This window comes from Callospermophilus lateralis, chromosome 2 (genome assembly GCF_048772815.1).
Source record: "Callospermophilus lateralis isolate mCalLat2 chromosome 2, mCalLat2.hap1, whole genome shotgun sequence".
In the NCBI taxonomy this organism is placed as follows: Eukaryota; Metazoa; Chordata; class Mammalia; order Rodentia; family Sciuridae; genus Callospermophilus; species Callospermophilus lateralis.
In genome coordinates, this window is record NC_135306.1 from 48,913,634 (window position 1) to 48,936,245 (window position 22,612).

Here is a 22,612-nt window from a genome sequence, read left to right on the forward strand (position 1 = left end):
ATGCCCCGCCTTCTCCGACTTTGGTCCGCCCACCCCTCTGCTCGCGCGCACGCGCCTTCAAGACCAAGGCCGAGCACTGCGGCTAGAAGGCTGCACACTGGTGAGCACGGCCCTGCAGCTAGTGTGATGTAGGCAAATCTGTCGCTAGTGTGCACGGCAGTGAGGGGGTATCCTAGCAGACCTGGCTGGAGATACCACTGCAACGTGCCGGATTAGTCTGTTGGCAACCTGACCTTGTACAGCTTTGGGTGATTTCTGCAGCTATAGTGGTATTTGGATATTTTGTTAACCAGAAAGAGATCAAATCCAGGGACTTGCACATGCTAAACCAGTCCTTTACCACTGAGCTACATCCTCAGCCCCCTCAAACCATTCTTATAAGGGCGCTAATCCCATTCATAAGAGCAGAGGCCCAAAGGCCCACCTTGCACTGGATGTTAGCTTTCAACATGTGCATGGGGGAGAGTGGGGGTGGAAAAAACCTAGAATGTAGAATTGACTTGACTACTTGCTGTCCATCTTGGACTAGGCTGAAAGTCCAACTTGTCACCCCTACTCCTGGGATATTCTCTTTCCAAAAAGGAACTGCAATTCAGCAGGCATCATTTCACCTTTTACCTTTTTTAATCTTATCATTATACCAGGCCTGTGCTAGGCGTGGAAGATACCAAGATGAAAGACACAATCCAGAGCTTCAAGGAGCCAACTCATCCTGGATACCAACTCAGCAGACACCAGGGTTATTTTGACAAGAGAGAGTAATAGATTTTTAGATCCAGAAGAAATCTCAGAAACTTGCCTGTCCATGATGAAGTTTTCACTGCAAGTTTTCACTGAAATGGGAAATGTATTGAGTTTTCATAAAGATAAATTATTGTTTTTAAATTTTACCATTTGCTTAAGATTATGCTTTGATTTATTTATTTATATATATATATTTTTAAACATAGTCTCACTGTGTTGCCCAGGATGGCTCAAATACAGTCCTGCCTCAGCCTCCCCAGTAGTTAGAAGTACAGACAAGTGCCACTACACCCAACTCAATCCTACCCTCACCACATTCTGGGGGTTTAACCAAGAGCTTATACATGCTAGGCAAGGGCTCTACCTCTGAGCTACATACCCCACCTGAATTTTTTAAAGATTAGAAATGTTCTCTGACATGAAATGATAATTAGTAAATGTAATTGTTGGGAGTCTTGTTTTTCTTTAAGGACTAAAATTGTGGGAGTTTTTTGTTTTGTTTTTGTTTGGTTTCAAATTTTTATTTTTTTAATATTGTTTAGTTGTAGATGGACACAATACCTTTATTTTGTTTATTTAGCTTTTTTATGTGATGCTGGAGATTGAATCCAGTGCCTCACATGTATGTGCTAGGCAAATGCTCTACCACTGAGCCGCAACCCAAGCCCTCAAAAAAATTTTTTTGATGTTTCATTAATTTAATTCTTTCAATTTACAGAGGGGGAGACTAAAATTTCAGAAAAACAAAGCTTCATCTTCAAGGTCATAGGTGTCAAAAGAAAGACAAAAATCCTGGTTTCCTGCCTCCCCACCCAATCCTCCTTCCACTGCAAGTCAACTGGAACTGTACACTTCATATGCTGTGCTAGAAATTTTTTTAAATAATAAAAATTCAAAAAGAAATTAAAATTAAAGCGTGGATTATAAACATCACAACAGATTCTAATAGGCCACCTGTGTTGTTAACACAAGAAAGGGTCGTGTGTGCTTAATTAATCTTAATAACTGAACAGTTCACTTTCCTTCAGAGCTAAAAATAAAGAATTCAGCCTGAAGGAATAGAGCTACAATGTATAGTAGGTTTGATGGAGGTAGATCTAGGAAAAGTCAGTTTGACTGACACGGGAATACCCACTGTGATGTGGATGTTGGGAGCCCTGTACAAGTGGTTCACTGAGATTCAGCCCAAGGAGAATTTCTGAGAAACAGCAGCGAGCGGGTGACCCCCTATGGAAGTTGGCAGGGGGAGGGGGGGGATCAAATTTATTCTTGCAACCCACAGAAAATGATCTAGACTTAATACCAGAATACCCAGATTAAATGGAAATTTCAATTAAAGGATTAAAACATGCTTCAAATCTCTATATTATTTTCTCAATAGTCATAGATTTGTACATGCTAATGAACTCTTTGCTTTTTTAAATATTCAAGATAAACCACGTCTCTAAGAGGTAGGCAGGCAGACAGTATTTCTCTGTTAAATGCCTTGTATTATTTCCCCTGAAGTAGTTAAACAGTTAGTACTCCATTGTGTAAGACCCTTTAGATAAGTACACTTTTTGAAGTCGGTATAGAAGGGCCTATTGACTTTAACAACAACAAAAAAAGAAAGAGAGTAAGAAAAATGTGTCCACTCCCAAATCATTAGCAGAACTAAAAAGAATATGCTAACAAAAAAAAAAAAAAGACACTGTGGTCTGATTCTGACTGTAAGGGAAGGTCATGTCACCCACAGCCTCAGGAGAGACTCAAAGCCTTGAACTCAGGCCCAAGCATGCTGAGCTGGCTGAACACGCCTACGCATTCATCAGCAGGCACAGACTGGGAGGAGAAATTCAGTACTGAATCACAGAGCTCCAGGGTCGTGGACTCATAACAGAAAGCAATCTTATTAGATGTCACTGAATGTGAGTATGTGGCTCTAATAATTCCCCATTTTTCTCAAAGTAAAAGCCAAATTTCTAGGGTTAGGAATACAGTTCAGTGGTACAGTACTTGCCTAACATACAGGTGGCCCTGGGTTCAATTTCCAATACCCGCTCCCACAAAAACAAATATTTAAAAAAAAAGGCAAGGTTCTTATCTTTACAAAGGCCAATAAGGCCATAATCTACCTATCCTGGCCATATGTCTTCACCCCAATACACAGAAACACACACACACACACACACACACACACAGTGTTACCTATTTGACCTTTTCTTCTGCATTCTTCCCCTGCTTCCTCATTGCTACAAGACCTTGGTACTACTTCCCCGAGATATCTTCATGACTCATTCCAATAGATCATTCAAGTTTTCACCAAAATATTGCCTTCTGGATAAGGCCTACTCTATTATCCAGGATCCGCACAGGAAACAGGTAGCACCATTTGAATTAGGTAGTTTAATAAGGGACTGTAAACAGGGGTACAGGTCAGAATTTAAAAGATCACAAGGGAGTCCCAGTAACACCAGAGACCTAACATCACCTCTGAGCTGGTAGGAATAAAGGTAGGTAGTAGCTATCAAATAGAAAGAAACCAGTAGAACTAACAGGAATTGGAACTTTGGGTGAAGGAGCAAAGCCAGTCCACAGTGATGCAAGAGGAAGAGAACCCAGAGAATTAATACCTTGCCCTCCCTCCTTTTCCTCTCTCCTGATTTTCTAAAGAAAAGAAAGTCTATGATGAACTTCATGCAGGTCAGCCTCCTAGGGCATAGTGAGGAGACCAAAAAAAGGTTATACCTTGATTACCTATAACAGCTTTTGATATGTAACAAACCACTACAGAATTTAGTGGCTTAAAATCACAAATATTTATTCATTCTCAGGATCCTGAAGGTTGCTTAATTTGTTTTTACTATCTGAACTGGCTTTTCAGGTTACTCCTAGGTCCTTTTATATGTCTGTAGTCAGCTTGAAGCTTGGCTGATCAACAACGGCTCTAATTGCGTGCTTAGTGGTTTTCTCAGTGTGAAATAGGACAATCAGTGGTATGTGGCCAGGTATCTCTACTAGCTATAACCAATCAACCAATTAATTAATCACTTTTTTTAAATATTTATTTTATTTTTTTTAGTTCTCGGCGGACACAACATCTTTGTTTGTATGTGGTGCTGAGGATCAAACCCGGGCCACACGCATGCCAGGCGAGCGCGCTACCACTTGAGCCACATCCCAAGCCCAAATTAATCACTTTTTAATAAGACTGTATCAGGGGCTGGGGATGTGGTTCAAGCGGTGGCGCGCTCGCCTGGCATGCGTGCGGCTCGGGTTCAATCCTCAGCACCACATACAAACAAAGATGTTGTGTCCGCCGAAAACTAAAAAATAAATATTAAAAAAAAAAATTCTCTCTCTCTTCCCCCCCCCCCTCTCTCTCTCTTTAAAAAAAAAAAAGACTATATCAGGTCATTTATTAGTACATTTTCTATCACTATAACAAAGTAGCTAAGGTTGGATTATTTATAAAGAAAAGAGTCTTATTTAGCTCACATTTTTGGAAACTGAAAGTCCAAGATCAGGTGCCCGCCCCTTTGACTCAGCCTCCGATGAGTACATTCTTAGGTATATCACAAATGGCAGATGACAACCTGGAAGTATGTGAGAGAGGAAGAGATCACAGGACAAAATGGGAACCAGGTAAGGGATTTGGGGGTCAGGCTCATTCTTTTATAACACCATTCTCATGAGAACCAACTCAGAGTCCTTGGAAAACTATCTTCATTCCTTCCAGGAGATTATCTCCAATGACCCAATCCATCTTGCACTGGGCCCTACCTTTTAAAAGTTCCACACCACCAAAGGAGGACCAGACTTCTAACACATGAACCCAGAGGGGACCCACTCCAACTATATCCAAACCATAGCTTACTAAGATCAAGATGCTTTATTTCAATGGAATTCCCATATTAAAATAATCCCAATTTTTTTGACTTAGCAATGTTCCCAGCCCCAGGAGATGAAACATGATAGAGCTGGGCCATAAGTCAGAAAATCTTTTCTAAAATGGACTAGAAGGAAATTTTGCCTTGTCTTTTTTTTGTCTTTCTTCATATAATGCTTTTAATTCTTAGACCTATTGAGAGAATCCAGTAAAACAAAGGATATATAAATACCTTGAGTAGATAGATAGATAGATAGTATATCACATTTTCTTTATCCATTTATTCATTCATGAGCATTTAGGTTGTCTCCATGTCTTGGCTATTGTGAATTATTCTTTAATGAATGTGGAGTGTAGATACAACTTCAAGATACTAATTTCATTGCCTTTGGGCATACAGCAAGCAGTAGTGGTACTGCTGGATCATGAGGTTATTTCTAATGTTTTTAAGTAGTGTTATTGAATTTCATACCTTTATTTAATTTATTTATTTTTATATGGTGCTGAGTATCGAACCAAGTACCTCACACATGCTAGGCAAGCACTCTACCACTGAGCAATAACCCCAGCCCTATTTCTATTTTTTTAAAGACATTTTCATACTATTTTTCATAAAGGATCTACTCATGTACATTTCCACTACCAGTATTCAAGTGTTACTTTTTCTCTACCTCCTTGACAACACTTTTCACCTTTTCTAACAGTTGTGAGGTTATATCTCACTGTGATTTTGAATTTCCCTAAAGATTAGGATGTTGAGTCTTTTTTCATGTATTCAGCCATTTTTTTTTCTTTTGAGAAATGTCTATTTGTGTTCTTTGCTTATTTTTAAATCAGGTTATTTTGTTTGTTTTACTTTGTCTTATTTTGCTATTGAATTACTTAAGTTCCTTATATATTCTGGACATTGACCCTTTTAAGGTTTTTTTCTTTTTCAGTACTAGGGATGAACCCAGGGGTGCTTTACCACTGCCACTGAGCTATATCCCAGCCATTAAAAAAAAATTGTGGGGTGAGGAAGTGAAGGGGGTTGCAGTATCTCACTAAATAGCCAAGGCTGGCCTAGAACTTATGATCCTTCTGCCTCAGCATCCTGAGTCTCTGGGACTATAGGCTTGTGCCACCATACCAGGCCAGATGTATTATTTGAAATGATTTCTCCCATTCTGCAGTCTGTCTCTTCATTCTGTTGATTGCTTTCTTTGCTTAATAGAAGGGTTTTTGTCTTATTTAATTCTACTTATCTATTTTTGCTTTCATTACCTGTGCTTTTTTAATTTTTTTTTAGTTGTAGATGTACACAATACCTTTATTTTAATTATTTATTTTTATGTGGTGCTAAAGAACAAACCCAGTGCCTCACATGTGAGAGGCAAGCACTCTACCACTGAACTATGCCCCCAGACCTTGTTACCTGTGCTTTTGATGTCATATCACAAATTCATCACCAAGGCCAATGTCAAGAAGCTTTTTCCCTGTTTTCTTCTAGAAGTTTTACAGATTCAGGCCTTATGTTTCAATCTTTCATCCATTTAAAATTGTTTTTTTATACATGGGGTGAGACAAAGGCCCAATGTCATTCTTCTGCATGTGGACATCCCGTTTTCTCAACACTTTTTATTGAAGAGACTATCTTTTCCTCTTTGTGTGTCTGGGCATTCTTTTTTTTTTTTTTTTCATATTTCATGGTTTATTAGAGGAGAGGTTTTAAAGACACTTTAACTGTTTTGATAAGAAAAAAGAAAATACAGATTTTCGTCATTAAACATTTCATGATACAAATACTCTTAACCCAATAAATTGTTTACATCTAACATTTTTGTTAGAACCATTTAAAAACCTTAACCAATGTCCATTGCAATGCCTTGACTCTTAGAAATTATTAATTATATTTCTTGCATTAATTTCAAAAAGTAGTAAAAAGATTCACATGTATTACTAATGCAACAAATATTCATTGAGCACCTACTCTCTTAAATTATTAGACACACATCAATAAACAATACACATAACTCTTTACCCCATGAGGGTTAATATACAAACAGGCAGCAGCCATGAGCTGAAGATACAATCCAGGCAAGAAAAACGCTGAGTCAGATGGTAATAAACAAAGAAAAAGTTAGATAAGAGATAGAATGTTCCAGTAAGGGTAGCTTAAGCAAAGATCTTCTTTGAGAGAAAGAACTGCTTAAGGAGATCATATAGAAGGAACTTTGGAATCTTTTAGGAGCTGAGAGGGTCTGTTTGTTTTTATACCAGTATCATACTTTTTTTTTTTCTAACCTTTATTTATTTATTTATTTATTTTATGTGGTGCTGAGAATTGAACCCAGGACCTTGTACTAAGCAAGCACTCTACTGCTGAGCCACAACCCCAGCCCCTGTATCATATTTCCTTTTTGTTGTCGTTTTTCAGGTGCTAGGGATCAAACCTAGAGCCTCATGCATGATAGGCAAGTGCTGTTCCACTGAACTACATCCCCAGCTTAATGCAGTTTTTATTACTCTAGTTTTGTAATCTGTTTTGAAATCAAGAAAAACAGTGTGATGCCTCCAGTTTTATTCTTCTTCCTCAAGATTAATTTGGATTTGTGAGGTCCTTTGTGATTCCATATCAATTTTAGGATTATTACTTCCATTTCTATAAATAATATCATTGGGATTTTCATAAGATTACATTAAATCTATATATCACTTTGGGTAGGATATACAATTTGACTATATTAATTCTTCCAATCCATGAACCCATAATGTCCTTGCATTTATCTGTGTCTTCTTTAACTGGTTTTGATGTATGAAAATTTCCTTTCATCTGCATGGAGATCCAAAAATGCTATTGAAACTGTAGTTTGAGCTGGGGAAATGTATCATCTGCAAATTTTTGTGGAAATGGAAATTCTGATTCTTTTCTAAACTTTAACAGCACCGTTTGGCATTTCTTGTGATTGAAATAGCATTAGTTGTTAAAATGATTTTACTGTTGTATAAGATTTTTATATAAGTGCTGTTTGCCTTGTAACTTCATACTGAGAAACATGATCATGTATGCAGCAAAAGCTAATTTTCAAAGGTATTCATGTTCAATAATAGTGATTGAGAGAGATTTTCCTCATTCCAAAAAAAGTTCAGTTTCAGACCTGTGTTCACAATATGTGGTTATATGTGGTGCCTTTAATTCCAGCTCCTCAGGAAGTTGAGGAGAAAGAATCTCAAGTTCAAGGCCAGCCTTGTAGGCCACTTAGACAGAGCCTGTCTCAAATATTTTTAAAAAATGTTTTTTAGGAGACTGGGAATGTACCTATATATCGATACATATATGAATCGATATATAAGTACACTCCCAGTATATAGATACCTATATCTAGATATAGATATGAAATAGATATAAAGATATTCTATTGTATTCTCTCTCTTGCTCTGTATATATATATATATATACATACATATATATATATATATATATGTATATATATGTATATATATGCATATATTTTGTGTGTGTGCATATGTATGTATGTATATATGTGTGTGTGCATATATGTATATATATATGCATATATATAGTCAAAGCCAGGGCCTCATATATGGTAGGCATATATATAATACATATATATTTGTGGTGGTAGGGATCAAACTTAAGGCCTCAGCACATGCTAGGCAGGTGCTCTACAATGACTATAATAATTTTCCCTAGCCTATAATACACATGTTGAGTGATATACTTTAATCACTGCCAAGTCATCAAACTGCTGTGTGATAGGGCAAAGCAGAATATTCTGGATATACTACTTTTGACATAAATTTAGAGAACTGATAACATTAATCCACCAGAGTAATTGAAGTTCATCATTGAAACAATGGGCTTAACACCGCATAAAAGATTTAAATACTTTCTTCAATGTGCCTGATGGTGAATAGCACAATGAATAAACTAGGGACTTTAAACATGTATTTTTTTTAAGCATCATCCATTTACCCAACTAAGACTTTTCTGCTTCACACACATTTTTATCACCATCAGTTATACTGCATCTTAGCATATTCTACTTCAGGTTGTACTGAATTAGTGTTTTCTCAACTTCTTTGAAAAATACACTCACCCATAGTTGTTCTTCACAGACAATTCAAAATCACTTCAAAGTTAGCATTGATTCCTTGAATAAATAATAACTGAGCACTATAGGTAATATCTGTAAATTCATCAAGAGCCAAGAAAAAACCACTTAAAATCACTTTTTTTGTTTTTCAATTGACTATTCATATTGTTCCCAGTGTCCTCGCCTTTTTAAGCAACAGTTCTCCCTGGAAGGCTAATAGTGTAAAGCAAGTTTATTTTATCTGAAGACATTTTTTCAGCTGCAATCAAGCATAATTTAATAACTCATCATCAATAAACAATTTTCCTTTTTTTGTATAATGAAGGAGTCACTCAGAAACTTACTTTTGTTTCAATTCTTTCATTTGTTTTTCTTTTTTAATATTTATTTTTTAGTTATAGGGTGGATACAATATCTTTATTTTTATTTTTATGTGGTGCTGAGTATCAAACCCAGTGCCCCATAGGCGAGCACTCTACCTCTGAGCCACAACCCAAGCCCTCATTTTTTTCTTTTTGTGAAGAAACTGCTGTGATGAGACATTTCATTGTAGATTTTCATATTTTTCTAATCTTTGCCTTGATATGATGAATCTGGGTATGTTGATGTATATTATAATCTTTTAGCACAAGTACAGGTCACTGCACAATAAATACATATCTTGCCATCTGATTAACAAAATAATTCAGACTCCATTATGCCTTAAAAGTGAGTTTACTTTCCTCTGTTGATGCCATTGCAATAACTGGGGATTGAACCTAAAGCCTCCTGTACCACTTTCCTTTTCTTTTCTTAATTTGATATGATGGCTATGCACTGGCACTGTTTCAAATGTAAATAATTTACATTTGAATAATTTTTCAGAATAATAATCAGAATAATTTTCCTATCCCTACTTTAAGCCAATCTTGGCTGTCTTTTTTTTTTTTTTTTTTCTTCTTTCCAGGTAATTTCCCAGACTCCCTCACTGTAAGATATGGCCATATGATTCTGTGCTGTGCTATGAGATTTATAGAACCAGATTTGTAGATTTTTTAAGATATTTTTCTTATTGTAGACAGACACAATACCTTTATACCTTTATTTTATTTATTTATTTATATATGGTGCTGAGGATCAAATCTAGGGCCTCACATGTGCTAGGCAAATGCTCTAACCGCTGAGACCCAGCCCCAGCCCTAGATTTTTTTAATACCAGAAAAAAAGATTCTTGCAAGGAGGAAGTTAATTGTCCTTGATTCTGGCTTTTGCAATTTTGGAGAATATGGAGCAATTAGTTCTCTTGCTGCTTCTCTAGGTATAGTCCTGTCTTCACCTCACCGTAACTGACTTCAGACTGGAAGCAAACTCTCACCCCAGTGGCACTTATTTCAGTGGGTATGGTGAAAAGAAGGAATTGAGTTGTGCTTCTCAAACTTCAGTCCTTACAAAAATGGAATTGGAATTCCCTTAAACCAGTTCAGTCAAAGGAAGAGTTAGTGTATGAAATTAATAATCAAGGGGCTGGGAGTATAGCTCAGTGGTAGAGCGCTTGCCTAGCACATGCAAGACACTGGGTTTGGTCCCTAGGATAGGCTAGGGGGCAGGTGGGCTAAGGAGGCCCTCACTTACTGGTGTCAAACTACCCTTGCACAATATCAAGAGTAATGCCTCTTTAAGTTTTGCACCTAAAGGCCTCACTTGACTCACCTAAGTTCAGAGCAGCTGTGGTCCTTGGTGGAACAGAAGGCCTATGAAGAGAAACAGCAGAGAACTAAATATCTAAGAGCAAGGAGATAAAAATTTCTTCTTTTCTTCTATCTTCTAGTCTCCCACAGGACTTCCCATTGGCTGAGTCCAGCTGAAAGTCAGAGGGCAAGAAATGCCTTTTGATGTATTTTATAGAGGTCAGCCCAGAGCTACTGGAGAGGCCAAGAGTGAGAAGCAACAGAACACCCTGTGAAGGCTGCAAACAAAATGGGCAATAAACTTTACTCAGTGTGATTACTATTCCTTATGCCAAACATTTTATTTCAGTCCACAACACTGTTACATGTGAACTTTACTACTTCATTTCTATTAAGCCATTTTTTAAGGTTTGTCCAGACAAGTCAGAATTCAACCTCCTGACAAGGCTAATGCAAAGCATAGGCCAGCTCATGTGTGGAAGGTGACCTCCTCAGAGACAGCCATTTAACCGGCTCCTGACAGCTTCAATTACGACTAATGGATCTATTTGGTGGCCATCATGCCCTGTAATCACACCATTTAGGATGTGTACAACCTTTATAGCCTATCCTAATTCCTTTCCTTTTCCTTCCCCTTGTAATTTTTTGATATAGATGTTGCCTTATATCAGAGCAGACAAAAATAGAAATTTTACAATAGTTAGTAGTTAGTAACTGCTATTTATTGCCAGGAATATTTTGTTGCATAGCATAATAATGTTGGTAGATAAAGCAACATTGTTTATATCAATAAACATTTATAAAATGTTTCCATTTGAGTTACATTTCTATCTGTGTAGATTAAGATGTTATATTTCATCTTGCTTTTCTTTTGGTATCTAGGTGTTAAAATGAAGATCATTTGGAGGGTCATTTTTCCCACTTATAATTGAATGTTACAAGTTTTGTAATTAAATCTCAGGTAGAGGAAAACAAAGGGAACTTTGTCATCCAATTTAACACTTCATTCTTCAAAATACTACAATGAGAAACAAATAAAACTGGATTTCTTCTCTACTATATAAACAGGGATGTGTATTTATTCACAGGAAATTATCTAATTAAATTGTATCTCATTCAGAAATGTCTGGCTCTCCCAGAAAGAGTACAAAAAAAAGGCATACTTTATTTTCCCTGTTTAAAGACATTTAAACCATTTCTAGTGGCATCTATAATTAACTGGGGGAAAAAAATTAAAGATTTGGTTCCTCTGTTATCCACATCAGAATGATGTCTTTGATCAGTATAATGAAGAACCCCTTATTTCTTGGGTTCTTATTTACTTATTTTATATCTTGTTTTTACTGTGATTTGATTTTGTTGTTGTTCTTCAGGGTTCTTTAGAATATTTTTCTGTATTCTGTGGGAGTCCAGAATTGTCCATACATAATCTCACTGCAGCCTAACCCTGAAGTAATACACCCTGTCACAACTGTGACTATATCTAAAAGGTCTTCAGCTGTCAGCTGTAAAGCACCTAAAAGATACTTGGGATTTCTGCAGTGGTTTCCTTGGTAATCCCTTTCTATCCTTCATGAAGTTCCTGGATCCCAGGCTAACATTACTGAATTGGAATGAAAGATTCTATTGTCAGGAATATGGTCAAAAGGGTGGGATTAATTTTAGATGAGGTTAAAACAGAGGAGATGAGCCATTTGGGGGTTTCTTTTATTTTACAGTTTAGATTCTAACTATATAATTATATAGCACAAACTTAAATCCTTCCTTCTGGTTAACAAATCTGTGGACTTTCCTTTAGCCTTCAAGGCCTACAAATGAAAGTTTAAAGACAATTTCAATCTCCAATGAATGAATGGGCAACTTCCAGCATTTTCTAACATATGTAACCTTAGATTACTTATCAAAATATTTTGAGTATTATGGACATTTTCATTTTGAATTAAGAAGGCAGTATGAGACATAGCATAGCATGCAGTTTTCACAAAAAATATGTTTTCAGTGACCCTATAGAATAGACAAAAAAAAAAGAGAGAGAGAACTCATTAGTGATAGATTGTTAATTAAATTTAAATGAAATTACTAGTCACTTCAGAGATAAATGGAGAAAAAAACTATGAAATTTATATAATGATCTCAAATTTAAATCAATCTCTTATTTTCCTAGTAAAAAGATGCAAAAATTTATTCCCACACACATTTACAATTTTATGTTATCTAATATTGTTTTACAATGTTTTCCCACTAGTATATCTTGAACAATTTTATTCAAACTATTCTCAGACTTCATCAGCATGAGTATTTTTTGTCAACCCTAGAACCACATTTTAATTATCATAGTTTTCTAGATAACCCTTTACTTCCATCTAAGTTCTTAAGAATAAGTATTGGGCTGGGGATGTGGTTCAAGTGATAGCACGCTCACCTGCCATGCGTGTGGCCCGGGTTCGATCCTCAACACCACATACAAACAAAGATGTTGTGTCCGCCAAGAACTAAAAAAAATAAATATTAAAAAACTCTCTCTCTCTCTCTTAAAAAAAAAAAAAGAATATGTATTTACTGAATCTGTATGAAAGCTCTATTGGAAATTTTAAGTTGTAAGTAAGTTGAATAAAATTTAGGCAATCATTTTCATTCATATTATATGTAACATTTATTCTCTTCACTAAACAACCCCTTAATAGAATGCTTTAAAAAATGGGTAAATAGTCGAAGCAATCAGATAGTACTATAGAGTTTTTAATAAAGAAAAAATGAGCCAAGCTCAATGACTCACACCTATAAACCCAGGGGCTCGAGGGGAGGCTGAGGCAGGGGGATGGAGAGTTCAAAGACAGTCTCAGCAAAAGTGAGGCACTAAGCAACCCAGTGAGACCCTGTCTGCCGCAGTCTGGCTGGGCACAAATCACAAGCCACTCACAGCTTTGTAGATTCAAACAGCAACTCTTTATTCCCGAACTCACACTGGCCTTCTACAAACACATTCTGGGGAAATCCACGTTCTCTGCCCAAATCCACCACTCCACTGAGCTTCTGTCTCCCAAATATATTCTGAATCCCGTGAGAACTCAAGGGGAACTCAGGCAGCAGGATACGCCCTATTCTAAACCGGGAACACCCTAAACTTGGATTATCCTAAACTGGGAACACCCTAAACACGGATCCGCCCTGGTCCTTGAGCAAGGTCACCTTCCACTAAGCAACATGGGGGTACGCTGGCAAGGAAATTGTCATACCTACTTGGCTAATGGCTCCCAGCACCTGTCTCTAAATAAAATGCATATAAGGGCTGGGGATGTGGCTCAGTGGTCAAGTGTTCCAGAGTTCAATCACAGGTACCCTCTCAAAAAGAAAGAAAGAAACAAAGACACAAATGAATAAATTGCAGCAGTCTGTGACCTATCTCTCTCCACCCCTAATTCCAGATCTTTAGTGGAAACCACTTTTGAGTCTGTTAGATTTTCTCCTAATTATTATTTACCTTCCTAACTCTAAAAAAGTTATACTAGCATTGCTTAATATTTTTTAAAAGTTTTAGACTGTGTTTGTTGACTTCATACTATAAAGAATTATGATTTAATCTCTCTTATATATGTCTTCCCTGCAAAAGCTGCACATAAATATAGACACATTTCTTTCGTCATCTTTTTTTTTCCCCTCAGTGCTAGTGATTTAAAACAAGTCCTCATACATGTTAGGCAAGCATTCTAAAACTGAGCTACATCCCCAGAACTCACCTCTTTTCCATCTAGTAATTTGTCATAGAAAGAAATTCCTCCTGAACCCTCTTTGTCTTCCTGACTTCTCTCCTTACCAGCTGTGCAATGTCATTCTGGGACTACCTCTTCCCTCCTCCTCCCACTTCCTTCTATCTCCCTATTCCCCTCCTTGTCCTCAAAATTGTCTTCACTGTGATAGATTTTTTTTCTCTTGTTCTCACTTTTTTTTCCCCTCAATTTACATTCTCTCTAGCTTCCTAAGAAAGAAAGGATGAAGGGTAAATTGTTGAAAGCTTTCATTCTGAAAATGCCATATTTACTTCTCGTACTGACCAATAATTTAGTTGTAAGTGGAATTCTAGGTGGAAATTATTTTTAGAATTAAATTCATTACTTTATTATCTTCCAGTGTTGTTATTGGAAAATCTGTGGTTATTGTGAAACTCAATTATTTGTATATAACTTGTGTTTTCTCACTGAGAAGATTAAGGATTTTCTCTTTGTCCTTAAAATTCTGATATTTTATCTTGATATGCTTGGCATGAGAATATTTTTCTCATACTCTGTTAGGCATAATGTGTCTTTTCAATCAGAAAATTCAAGTCATCCATCAACTCTGAGAATTTGTCCTGAAGCATGTCTTTGATAATTCTTGGCTACCACTCCCTGTTTGTTTTCTTTTTTTGGAACTCCTATTAGTCAAATGTTGGGCCTTCTAGCTAACTTTTAAAAATATTTTGGGCTGGGGATGTGGCTCAAGCGGTAGCGTGCTCGCCTGGCATGCACAGGGTGCTGGGTTCAATCCTTAGCACCACATAAAAATAAATTAAAGATGTTGTATCCACTGAAAACTAAAAACTAAATATTAAAAAATTCTCTTCCCCCCTCCCCCCCCTCTCTTAAAAAAAAATTTACAAGGGAGCTGGGGTTGTGGCTCAGCGGTACAGCGCTTACCTACCACATGCATGGGTTTGATCCTCAGCACCACATAAAAATAAGTAAAATAAAATAAAGGGTATTGTGTCCAACTACAACTAAAAATAAAATATTTTAAAAAATTTACAAGATGTTCCTCCAAGGTGATGAAAAAGTTTGGAAACTAGCAAAAGGTGATAATTGTACAATATTATAAATGCTCTAAATGCCACTGAATTATACACCTTAAAATTATTAATTTTATTTTACATGAATTTTATTTCCATTGAAAATATTTCTCTCCTTTTTTTCCCATCTCCTTGGCTTTATGTAAAGCTCTATTTTGTGGAATTACATATAGACCTTAACATTTTTGTTGCTGTACTGTCACCTTTTAGTCTTTTTATTCTATAAATAGTTCTGTAAGATTTTTAGCATTTTATGACTATAATACTTTCTCCTTCTGAAAATCTTCTTTTCCAATAATTACTTTTTGTTTATCATCCTCCTGAATTGTCTTTGCCTACACAGAGGTACTTTTTTTTTCCTTTTGTTTTGTTAATTACAATGTACCATTACCTCTATTCCTAAATAATTCCAAAGTTTTCTGTCTTCAGAATGGTTTTCTCCTTGTTCTGGGGTTTGTTCTTGTCATTGTGGTCCAAGCTTTTCCATTTGAGTGTCAGCTGTCTCTCTTCTGTTAAGTCAGATACCACTCATATTTTCCCACTTTCAAAATGTTATTTATGTCTCTGACTAGTTGTCACCATTTCTCCTCTTCTTTGTCCTTGTGGTTTTATATCATTTTATTCCTTTACTTCCCTCTCACTAGTATTTTCTGGAAGTAGCAGAGAGAAAAATTCATGTGAGTTTATTTTTCTTTCTTTCTTTTTTCTTTTTCTTTTTCTTTTCTTTTTTCTTTTTTTTTTTTTTTTTTTTGTACCAGCGATTGAACCAAGGGCACTTAGCCACTAAGCCACATCCCCAGCCCTTTTTTATATTTTATTTAGAGACATGGTCTCACTTAGTTGCTTAGCACCTCATTAAATTGCTGAACCTGGTTTTGAACTTGCCATCTCCTGCCTCAGCCTCCAGAGTTGCTGGGATTACAAGTGTGTGCCAAGTCACCTGGCCTGGAAATCATTTTTAACCTTAAAGCTCCAAGCAAGATTTTCTCTTTTTCCTTAACAGTCACAATCACAACCTCTATGTAATCCAGCAGAATACTCTGTACTGGGATTCCCAACCTGCTTTACCACTTTCCTTTTTCCGTCTATCTTCATAAAGCAGAATACTGCTATAATCATTTCTCTGCTAAAAAATGAAACAACTGCAGTGTTTTCCATTATACTTAAAATTGTATAAAAGCTTCTCACCCTGGCATTTTAAAAAAGACTTTATTGGCACTGGGGATGTGGCTCAAGTGGTAGCACACTCGCCTAGCATGCATGAGTCACTGTGTTCGATTCTCAGCACCACATAAGAATAAATAAAGATATTGTGTCCACCTAAAAAAACTAAAAAATAAATATTTTTTAAAAAGACTTTATTGAAGCAAATTTGACCTACAATAAACTTTTATATATTTAGAGCATATAATTTAATAAACTTTTATGGATACACTCTTGCAACCATCCACAATTAAAATACCACTCTGTACTGTATGATCCCTTCTTTTTGGTATTTCTCTTTCTCTACCTCTGTATTTGCCCTGTTGCTCTTGAATACATGATAAACTTAGAGAAAATTCTACTTGTGTTTAGAACCCTTCAAGTAAGTAATAAGCACTGAAATATGAATAGCTATTTCTATTGAGGCCTGATCTGAACTTTAAATAGAATCAGTACTAATTCAACTTGCACCTCTTTTAATAAAGTAGATACTTTTAAGGTCCTACTAGATGTCAGATCACTGAGTTAATATCACACTACAGATACACAAGACATTAATACTATAATTTTTATTTATGTATATGCCAAGATATAGAACTCTTAGAAAGGAAAACATACTTTATAGCATTCTATGACATTATCTGCAGAATCTTGAGGGGAAGAAACAAGGCTTAATACCTTTACTTTCTTATTAATTAATAATAAAAGTAGCAATGCTAATAATTTGATTTCACTGTTTGATAAATGCTTTGAAATTTGTTGTCCCATCTGATCTTATTAAGATTAAATAACAGAATACAACAGTTACTATTATGGCATTATGTAAAAATGTGGATGTGTAACCGATGTGATTCTGCAATCTTTGTAATGTTTTGAATAACCAATAAAAAAAAGATTAAATAACAAGACAAAATAGGCATTTAGGGAAAAAAAATTTTAAATGTCATCCACTAGTGATTTACTTTACAGCATTAATGAAGCTAGAAAGATATATAATTTTTATGTTCTAATCTTTTCTAGAATGAATATTGAAAGAAAAAACAGTATGAAGTATATTTGGTAAAGATACTTGAAGTTTTTAGCATAAGATGTGTTTTAGGAAAACACACTCTTCTAAAGAAGTCTGAATGAAAAAGTTTTGCTGAAAATGTTGTAATACCTTGAACTTTATTTTTCCCCCCATGGTACTGGGGATCCTCCAGCCCAGGGCTTTGCACATGCTAGACAAGTGTTCTACCATTGACCCACACCTAGCCTGCTGTGATAATTCCATAAGCCTCAGGTTTGAAGTTCCATATTATTCCCCTTGAACCATAATTTTAAAAGCATTCTGATAATATTATTCAAGTGCCAAATATAGTGTGGGTTCTTTGAAAATGGGACACATATCTTAGAATAGTTTCTGACACATTTTTTTTTCTTTTTTTCTCTTGTGGTGCTGGGAATTCTACCTAGGACCTTGCACATGCTAGGGAAGTGCTATAGGGCTGAGCTACACCCCCAAATTGACACATAGCATTGAATAAAGAGCTCATTAAAAGATTAAAGACAGATGATACATGGAAGTATTGCAAACCTAGGGGTCAATTTAGTATGTGTATGTATATGGGGTAAGTAATATGTACAGCAGGTAGACTGTTTTACTGAGGAAGAGACTTTCAATTTGCTTTCATTTGTAAACAGCCATTGTAGTTCTTTCCTTTATAATGTCAGAAGTAAAAAACATTTAGTTACATAATTGGTTGTTTTTATTGGATTGCTGTTTGCTGAGAATAAGATCCATCATAAAGCTGCTGTTAGAATAATTACTTTAAAAGGTTATACTGTAATATATAAGACCATAGGAAAAATAAATTTCTATGATGTTATTTAAATTATTCCTTTGAATGTCAATGTCTTGATTTTGTCATTAAGTATGATATGCAATGAAAATAAAATCTCTACAATATTATCAAATATGTGTGTTTCTGGTTTCTCCAGAAGTGGACTCTGAGCTGCAGTTCAGTTTGCGAAATATTTGTAAGAGTAAAGTGGAAGGAGGGCTGGGCACGGTGGGGCACACTTGTCAATCCAGCTATTCAGAAGCCTGAGGTAGGAGAACCGCAAGTTTGACATCAGCCTCGGCAACTTAGAGAGTTGATATAAAGGACTGGGGATGTAGCTCAGAGGTACATTTCCCCTGAGTTTCATCCCAAGGGTGGGGGCAAGGAGGGAGTTGAGGAAGAAAGCAGAATTGAAAAGAGGAAAAAGTTGAACCCAGATGCAGGCAGGACAAAGAATCCAGTCAACCAGGCTAGTAGTCAAAAGAGCGAATACCTCCGTAGAGTTAGTCATTGTAAGACTAAAATGTCTCAACCTTTATTCCCTTCCCTCCTCTATATCCATGGGGGTTGGTGCCAGGATCCCTGAGGATACAAAATCCATGTGTGCTCAAGTCCCTTATATAAAATGGCATAGTAGGGTTTGGGGTTGTGGTTTAGTGGTAGAGAGCTGGAGGTCCAGGGTTTGATCCTTAGCACCACATAAAAATAAATAAAGTAAAGGTATTTTATCCATCTACAACTAAATAAAAAGTTTTTTGTTTTTTTTTTTTAAAAGAGAGAGAGAGAGAATTTTTATTTATTATCTTTTAGTTTTCGGCGGATACAACATCTTTGTTTGTATGTGGTGCTGAGGATGGAGCCCTGGCCGCATGCATGCCAGGTGAGTGCGCTACCGCTTGAGCCACATCCCCAGCCCAGAAAAAGTTTTTTTTATAATAAAACAAAATGGCTTAGTATTTACATAGAACCTATATATATCCTCCCATACACTTTGAATTACCTCTAAATTACTTTAAATACTGAATAATGTGTAAATTTCATGAAAATGGTTACTATACTGTGTTGTATAAGGAATAATGACAAGAAGAAAAATCTGTACCTGTTCAGTACAGATTCAATTTATTTCTGCTGAATATTTTCCATACACAGATGTGGAACCCCTAGATTGGTCAGACAAACTGAACTTCATTCCCTGAAGAGGAATCTGAGGGGTGCATCTCCATGTCTATCATAATTTGGCTTGTGGAGTGTGTGTGTGTGTCTGTGTGTGTGTGCGCGCGCGGGTACTTCCACCTAATGTTTGGCAGCACAGTCACATGTTTAAAAGGAAAAAACAATTTAAAGAATTCACGGTGAAAAAAATCATATCTCATCTTCTACCTACACACATTTTCAGTAGTTCTTTATGCAAACAAGGCAAATATCATATATATTCATAATTCTCTACTTTCAAAATGTTGGCAGGCCTGGTTTCTTCTGAAGTCTCTTCTTGTCTTGCAGATTACCACCTTCTGTGTTCTCATGTGGTTTTCCATCTATGTGCACACATTCCTGGCATCTTTGTGTGGTTCAAACTTCCTCTTCTTAAAAAAAAAAAAAGGAAAATGGCCTCTTTATTACAGGTGCTATCTATGAATATATTCTGAGATTCTTGCAATTAGGCCTTCAACATAGGAATTTGGGGGGACACGATTCAGCCTATAACAGTCTCAACACCCAAAGCCACTTGTAATGTGGCCTTTTTTTATCTTTTTTTTAAGTTTTTTTTGTAGTTGTAGATGGACAAAATGCCTTTATTTTATTTTATTTTTTTTTTTTTAATGTAGTACTGATGATCGAACCTAGTGCCTCACGCATGCTAGGCAAGCGCTCTCCCACTGAGATACAGCCCCAGTCCTTATCTTTTTTTTAATTTATTTTTTATTAGTTTTAATCAGTTATACATGACAGTAGAAAGCTTTTTGATTCATTGTACAAAAATAGAGCACAACTTTTCATTTCTCTGGTTGTACACAATCTAGAGTCACATCATATGTATAGTCATACCTAGGGTAATGATGTTTGTCTCATTCGACCTCTTTCCTACCCCCATGCCCTCTTCCCACCCTTCCCTCCCCTTGGCCCAATCAAAGTTCCTCCATTTTCCCCACACAAACCCCCATTATGGATCAACATCCACTTATCAGAGAGAACACTCAGCCTTGAGTTTTTTGGGATTGGCTTACTTCACTTAGCATGATATTCTCCAACTCCATTCGTTTACCTGCAAATGCCATAATTTTATTCTCTTTTAATGGTAATATTCCATTGTGTATATATGCCACAGATATATACCAGTTTCTTTATCCATTCATCTGTTGAAGGGCATCTACATTGTTTCCACAGTTTAGCTAATGTGAATTTAGCAGCTATGAACATTGAAGTGTCTGCGTCACTATAGTACATTGTTTTTAAGTCCTCTGGGTATAGTCCAAGGAGAGGGATAGCTGGGACAAATGGTGGTTCCATTCCAAGTTTTCCAAGGAATCTCCATACTGTTTTCCATATTGGTTGCACCAATTTGCAGTCCCACCAGCAATGTATGAGTGTGTCTTTTCCCCCGACATCCTTGTCGACATTTATTGTTGTTTGAATTGCCGTTTCCATCTTCTCCAACTTTATTTCTTGTTATTTTCCTGTGTCAGTTTAAATTTCAGGGATGTCAAATTCTGTACAGTTCCTCAAATATCCAATTTTTAAGTGCTTCTGTGCCATCCACTCTTTTTGACTAGAATGCCTACCTTCCCCCATCTTTACCAGTTTATCCGTCACCAGTAAACTGCTATTGATCCATCAAAGCTTACCCTGAGACTTTTCTGAAATTAGAAAATCTATACATTACCAACTGTTACTATTATTTTATTGTGTTGGTTTTATGAAATTTTATTGTGTTTTTCCTAGTATCATAGTTTCTAAAGCTAGAACTAGGAACATATTCTTTTTCTTCCAAATATGTGTGCTTGTTGTTTTTGCCCTTTTCTGTTGCGGTAACAGAATACCTGAGACTGGGTAATTGATAAAGAAAAGAAATTTATATGGTTCATCCTTTGGAAGCCTGGGAAGAATAAAACCATTGTCATCTAGTAAGGGTCTTCTTTCCGTCAGAGGGTATCATATTGAGATCAAGAAGCACATCAGCTCAAGTTTCTCTTTTTATAAAGCCACTAAAGACATCATGGGGGTCTCATCCTTATGACCTTATCTAGTCTGACTACTGCCTAAAGGACCTACCTCCAAATACCTTTAAAATATGAATTTTGGGATTAAGTATTTAATACATGACCCTTTGAGGAACACGTTCAAACCATGGCACCTATATACAGAGAAAAGTCACAAATTATAAGTTCTTCCCCAGGATCTAGGTAGAGAGAAATTGAGATTTAGCAGAGAGGAGTAAAGAATTATACCTCTCATCACTCCAGGCTGGGTGGGCACGAGGAAGCCAGTGAGCGTAATCCCAGCGGAACTTGCCTTCTGGCAGAAACTGAGTTTTGTCTTACCCATTCAAGGGAGGACTAGGCCCTCTACAGGGACATCAGGGCACCTGCACAGTAGGACCAGGACCATGTCCTCCTGCCTTGGGCAGCCTTCAAGAGATAGCCATTGGGTCTGCATTGTTCATGCAGGGAAATTAGAAGCCAAGTTCACACAAAGAAACACCTGGTATTTAGGAATTAAACTACGCAGCAGGGGAAACCCACCCATGCTTTCAAACCATATGGCTTAGGAATTGGAGCCTCAGGTTTAAGCGTGGTCATCTTTCTCCAGAATTTCCTCAATGAGCAAAATCAGGTCTATACATTGAAGACATTTGACCCTATGGGACAACAGACCAGCTTGGCCCTTCCTGCTTGGTTCTTCCCAGGTGACAAATACTCAGGAGGCCAAACCACCATTAAGAAACGCTTCAAGATGCTCATGACCCAGCAACCACATCCTGTTCTATGAGGGTCCCTTAAATTTCATGTCTCTTTTGTCTTCTGCTCCGTTTTGGAGAATCTGTAAGCATATGTGTCAACCTGTGAGCCATGAAGTCTTCTTACCACCCATGCCCTTTGGAATCCGATCCCCTCATTGCCTTTGATCATGCTAGAATGAGGCCATCATGGTGACATCCTAATTAATTTATATTTTGAATTATTGCCACATTATTAAAGATAAAATAACTTGGAAAAAAATGTATGGCTTCAAGCCAATCACATTTCATTTTCTTTTCTTTTCTTTTCTTTTTTTTTTTTCTTTTTTTGGTATTGGGGATTGAGCACAAGGGCACTCTAACAACTAAGCTACATCCCATCTGTTTTTGTTTTTTTTTAAATTTTAAGACACGGCTTCCATAAGTTGCTGAG

General features: G+C 36.5%; 1 pseudogene; it reads left to right on the forward strand.

The window, feature by feature from the left end:
- On the forward strand, positions 1-22,211 carry LOC143386061 (H/ACA ribonucleoprotein complex subunit 3 pseudogene; annotated as a pseudogene).
- The last annotated feature ends 401 nt before the right edge of the window (positions 22,212-22,612 follow it).